This window comes from Gossypium arboreum, chromosome 10 (assembly GCF_025698485.1).
Source record: "Gossypium arboreum isolate Shixiya-1 chromosome 10, ASM2569848v2, whole genome shotgun sequence".
Lineage (NCBI taxonomy): Eukaryota > Viridiplantae > Streptophyta > Magnoliopsida > Malvales > Malvaceae > Gossypium > Gossypium arboreum.
This window is the reverse complement of record NC_069079.1, coordinates 95,834,099-95,840,730: the sequence shown is the minus strand read 5'-3', so window position 1 is coordinate 95,840,730 and position 6,632 is coordinate 95,834,099.

The window sequence follows — 6,632 nt, the reverse complement described above, 5'->3', positions numbered from 1 at the left end:
ATGGTTCAACGGCCAAAGTCAAGTCGAAAAAGAATGTGTGAATGAGTTAAGTAACTCAGGTATGTACAAGATTCATACAAGTATTGAAAAGGGAAATATTTGATGAATTCAATTACGATATTGAATATGTGTATAATGAGCAAGGTTTGTGAACTTGTATGTGTTTAGCTATGCTTATCATATTTGAATTGATATGCAAATATGATGACTTTTTTTGTATATGGCTTAGAAAGCTTTTAAAGCTTACTTTGTGTGTTCTTTCCCTATTTTATAGATTATCAAGGCTAGCTCGAACATCGGGGATCATCAGGAATATCGTCACACTATCGGTCAACTTGTTGGTACTTTTGGTGCTTTGTATATATGGTATATGTCATGTACAGGCTAGTGCCATCTTGGTATGTTTTGAGTTATGATTTTATCCATGAGATTTGGCTTGTAAATGTTGGTGTGTATTTGGCCATATAAGTTGGCTTAATTCATAAGTTTGATAAGTGATTTATGATGCATATAATGTCTTATGTTTTGGCAAGATTAATATGGATTCATGTGTTTGCTAGATGAGTAATTGATTTAGTTAATTATCAGTGATGTATCATGGTTGAGAAATGGCATATTGTGGATTGGTATATTGATGTTGAAATGGTATGTTTAAGGCATAAAATGGTTAGTAAGATGGTGAGAAAATGCTTATAGAAGTTAAGGTTATGACTTGTTGTTTTGGCATATGAAATCAATATGGTTAGAGTAGTAAATGCGTATTGAATTAGCTACTGTTATTATGGTATTAAATGTGCATGAGTTGATGATGTTTTGGATGCCTATAAATGTATTGAAATGATATAAAATGTCTTGTTGTAGGAAGGCATGAGGAGGGTGAGAAATGTGGCTTTAATCAAGCCTATTTTTACTCCACACGGCCAAGCACAAGAGCGTGTGGCTTGACCGTGTGTGACAGATGGCCTTGGTACACAGTTGTGTGTCCCTTGGGGTACCCCTTTGAATTAAGTCAATATACCTTATAGGTTTGACACGGCCTAGACACACGGGTGTGTCTACTGGCCGTGTATGGCGGGCTGGCACATGGGCGTGTGGTTGGCTGTGTGATCCAAGTCAGTAACCCCTTCAGATTTCCCACAGCCATGGCACACGGGTGTGTCTCTGGCCATGTGGTACAAGTCAGTATGTATGCCCTGTTTTCACACTATCTGAGACACGGGTGTGTCTCGTGTCCGTGTGAGGTACACGGCCTGTTCACACGGGTGTGTGACCCTTTAAATGCATGAAAATTTTCTAAGTTTCCAAAATTTTTCAAATGTTATTAGTTTAGTCCTGAACCTCTTCTAAGCATGTTTTATGGTCTCGTAGAGCCTTATAATGGACATTGTGATTATATATGATTGATTTTTTATGTGAAAAATGAATGATTTATGTTATGATTGATCGATAATGCCTTGTAACCCTATTTTGGCGACGGATACGGGTTAGGGGTGTTACCCTTTAACGGGTATTATCAAGAAAAACTCTCCTTTTACTTGGAATGATGAGCAAGAAGTTGCTTTTAATAAAATTAAAGATTGCTTGACTAGCACTCCATTATTGTGTCTACCTGATTTTAACAAAACTTTTGAAGTGGAATGTGATGCTTCAGAGATAGGTATAGGTGCAGTTTTATCGCAAGATGGCCGACCAATTGCCTATTTCAGTGAGAAATTCAATGGGGCTACACTCAATTATCCAACCTACAGTAAAGAGATGTACGCCTTGATACGTGTGTTGGAGACATGGCAGCATTACCTTTGGCCGAAAGAATTCGTTATACATACGGATCATGAAGCCTTAAAGCATTTATAGGGTCAAACAAAGTTAAACAAATGCCATGCTAAGTGGGTGGAATTCCTCGAATCCTTTTCATACGTGATTCAGTATAAACAAGGTAAAGAAAATGTTGTTGTAGATGCGTTATCACGTAAGTATGCTTTAATTAATCATTTGGATGCTAAGTTGCTTGGATTTGCATATTTGAAGGATTTATACGATTACGATTCTGATTTTGGTGAGGTGTTCAAGTTTTGTGTTCAAGGTGCTCATGACAGGTATTTTCGACAAGATGGATTTCTCTTTCAAGAAAATAAGCTTTGTATACCTTAAGGATCAATTAGAGATGTGCTAGTTTAAGAAGAACATAGTGGGGGATTAATGAGCCACTTCAGCATAACCAAAACTTTGGCTGTTTTACAAGAACACTTTTATTGGCCGAAGGTGCGGCGAGATGTGGTTAGAGTGAGTGAGCAATGGTTAGCTTGCAAGAAGGCTAAGTAAAAAATTCAGCCACATGGTCTATACACTCCTTTGTTGATTCCAGAAGCACCATGGGTGGATATCTCCATGGATTTTGTTCTATGCCTTCCTAGAAGAAAGAATGGCAAAGGTTCTGTACTTGTAGTAGTAGATAGATTTTCAAACATGGCTCACTTTATTGCATGTAATAAAACTGATGACACGTTAAATGTTGTTAATTTGTTCTTTAGGGAAATCGTGCGTTTGCATGGTATTCCGAGGACCATTGTTTCGGAATGTGACGTTAAGCTCTTCAGCCATTTTTGGAGAACTTTGTAGGGTAAGCTTGGCACCAAGATTTTGTTCTCAACAACTTACCATTCCCAAAGCGACGACCAAACAGAGGTTGTTAATCGAGTTTTATCAATCTTGCTTGTGCCATAATTTGAAAGAACTTAAAAGCTTGGGAGGAGTGGTTAACCACACATTGAGTTCGCTTACAACTGATCAGTGCACTCAGCTACCAAGTATTCGCCATTTGAAGTGGTATATGGTTTCAATCCCTTTGTAACACCCCTAACCCGTATCCGTCGCTAGACTAGGGTTAAAAGGCATAATCAGACTTATCGAAACATTTCACACTCATTTCATAATCATCAAAGCATCATAGTCATACATCATTACATAGTCCCTTACATAGGTCAATGAGACCTAAAACATGCTTTAGAAAAGGGTCAGGACTAAACTGGGCACATACAAAATTATTCAAAACTTAAACATTTTTCAAAGTTATAAAGGTTACATGCCCGTCTGAACAGGCCGTGTGCCTCACAAGGCATTAGACACTCCCGTGTGTCTAACCCGTGGCAAAACAGGACATACATACTAACTTGTCAACATGGCCACAAGACACCTGGTGTGCCAGACCGTGTGAAAATTAGGCAAGTTATTGACTTGGGTCACACGGTCGACCATACGCCCATGTGCTAGACCGTGTGCCACACATGACAGATAAACACGCCCATGTGTCTAGGCCGTGTCAAAACTGTAGGGTATATTGACTTAAAATCATAGGGTTCCCCAAGGGACACATGGCCGTGTAACATAACCGTGTGTCACACACGGCTGTCTCTGCCCGTGTGGACAAAAATAGGCTATTTCCAAAGCCAAATTGCCACCCATTTTGGGCCATCCTTACAAGCATCAAGACCAAAACATTTTATACCAAATTTTCAACCAATTCACAACCAAAATATAAACCATTCATGCCATATCATTATCAACAAATTTCATCCTTAATATACAAACCAAAACATATCAAATCCTAAGCCAAAGTCATACCAAATATGAGTTTCATAACCTCAATTCATTTTATTCAATCTCATGCCATAAACTTACCAATTCCTTAAATAAGCACATATCAAAACTTATCAAATTCACCAATTCGCTTGGCCGTTCATGAACATATCATATTGACCATAATGCATCACATAGTTTATAGCCATAATTCAATCTTATACAAAATCAAATCCAAGCCATATCACATGGCTAGATATACACAATACAAAACATATTGAAGTACTTCTAGCCTATACATGCTATACTTTTATATTCACATTTTCAAAAGGTACCAAAATATAGTTCGATAGTGTGGTGATGATCCTCGACGATCTCTGAGCTTCTGGTAGCCTCGATATCTATAAAACAATTGAAAATTCACACACAGTAAGTTTTCAAAAGCTTAGTAAGCAATATACAAATAAACTAATCACTGCATCAATCTAGATCAATTCATTCATATAACTCAAGGGAAAATACATTCACATAGCCATATGTCTCTTATATTTCATTTGATCATGATTGACATATATGTACCGTATCTCATTCTCATAGCAACTCATACTTAAATCATATGTTCACAAAGGTTTATGTAGTTACCTTTCATTCTCAAAAATGGTATACAATTCAAACGTACCTAAATCGGATACATGTTCACATAGTCATCCATTTTCTCAGAAGGCCCGTTGAACCGTTCGGAATCAATAAGGATACTTGGATAGCTCAGAAAGCTCATACAATACCAACGTCCTAGATGTGATCTTACATGTAATCAAATATCGATGCCACTGTCCCAGACAGGGTCTTACACGAAGTCAAATATGATGCCGATGTCCCTGACATGGTCTTACATGTAAATCATAAGTCGATGCCAACGTCCCAGACGTGGTCTTACACGAAATCACATATCGAAAATCCTATGTCATGACATATGTATCCTAACTATTCTTATGGTTCGTACGGGGCTTTTCGGACATCGTCACATTATCGGAACTTTCTCAATTTCAAATAATCAGCTTCTATAATTGTTCACCACATTTCAATATCATTTAAGCATGAATGAATCAATTCAAATACATTTATTTGTATATCGACTTACCTCATACGGAAATGAACGAAAACGAGCATCTATTCAATGACTTTCATTTTCCCCCAATCTAATTCTATTTTCTTTAGTTCTTGATCTAAACACATTCAAATTTGACTTATTCAATCTAACATTCATTCAAATCAATCCATAAACACATATTTAGGGCATTTTTCAAATTAGCCCTCACATTTTCACATTTTACAACCTTAGTTCCTATTTCATAAAATCACAAAATATAGAAAATTTCCTTATACACATGCTTAGCCGAATTTTCATAGGGTTCACATAAGCCCACATATTTTATTTGTTTCACATTTTAGTCCTTCAATTTTTCATTTTTACAATTTAGCCCAAATTACTTAAATTCATCAAAAATTGAAAGACAAAACGTAGGAATCTAACATATATCTTTCATTTACTATCATCAAAATTCATAAAACTCACATTATCAACAATGGTATAGCTCAAAATCATCATCAAAATTAGAAATTAAGAGATGGGCTTGATAGCTTACTAAGCAACAATCACAAAAACGTAAAAATTGTCAGAAACCGAATCAAAATTATAACTTAATCAGACTTGAAAGTAGCCGAATATCAAAACACAAGAACCCTAGCTTTTCTTTCTTCAATTTCGGCTAAAATGATGAATATAATGACTAATTTGATGTTTTGTTTTAATTATATTAACATAATATTCTGATTACTAATTTAACCTTGGTTAAAACATTATAAAATCACATATATTAAGGCCATTAATGTCCACTCATAAGTTCAATGGTCTAGTTGCAACATAAGGACCTCTCATTTAAAAAGACATAGCAAATAGGCACACTTAACATATGGCAAGCAACTTTTACATTTTATGTGATTAGGTCCTTTTATCAAATTGAGCACACAAACGATTAAATTTTTATACGAAACTTTCATACATGCTTAACCACATATTGTAAACACAAAAAATAATATTTAAATATTTTTGACTTACATTTGTGGTCCCAAAATTGCTATTCTGACTAGGGTCTAAACCGGGCTGTTACAACTCTTTCCCTTTAGGGATTTTCGTCCCCAAAAATCTCATCGTTGAACAGATTCAGATATTGTTGTCTCATAGCATCTTCAGGCTCCCACGTAGCCTCTTCAATACAGTGTCGATGCCATATTACTTTTACTAATGAAATTTTCTTATTTCGTAACTCTTTAACCTTGCACACCAAGAAACGAATCAGTTCTTCTTCGTAGGTCATATCAGACTGGATCTCAATCTCAGACGGAGAAATCATATGTGATGGATTAGGTCTGTAACAGCCCAATTTAGGGCCAAAACGGAATAGTGGTTTCAAAACCACGAATCTAAGGTTGAAAAAAAAATTATTTTGATTAAGTTTTAGTGTTTATATTATGATTACATAATCGTGTGAAAATTTCGTTGCGAAATTTTATTGATTGGGTGTTTAATTTGACGTTTAGGACTAAATCAAAATAGGTGAAAAATGTGTGTGTTCTTGTTCATAAAGTACTTGATTGAAATGGGGGTTTTAAGTAGAGGTCCTTAAATGGGAATTAGACCATTATACTTTATATGGACAAAAATTTGGACATGGATGGAATTTTTAGAAAGTTTAGTAGTAAGGGCATTTTGGTCATTAGCATAATAAATGAAATAAAATGGGAAAAATTACACAAAAATGTGTTCATCTTCATTTAGCTTGGCCGAAACTTGCATGTTCTCCATATTTAGGGTTTGTTTCAAGCTTTCAAGCTCAATAGTAAGTGCATTCAAGCCCCATTTTTAATGTTCTTTACATTTTTGAAATCCTCGTAGCTCGGTTTACCTATTTCTACCATTATTTCGAGTTAGGGTTTATGTTTAAAAATTTACCCATGAATGATATACATGTATTTTGATGTTTGATGGTAGAATA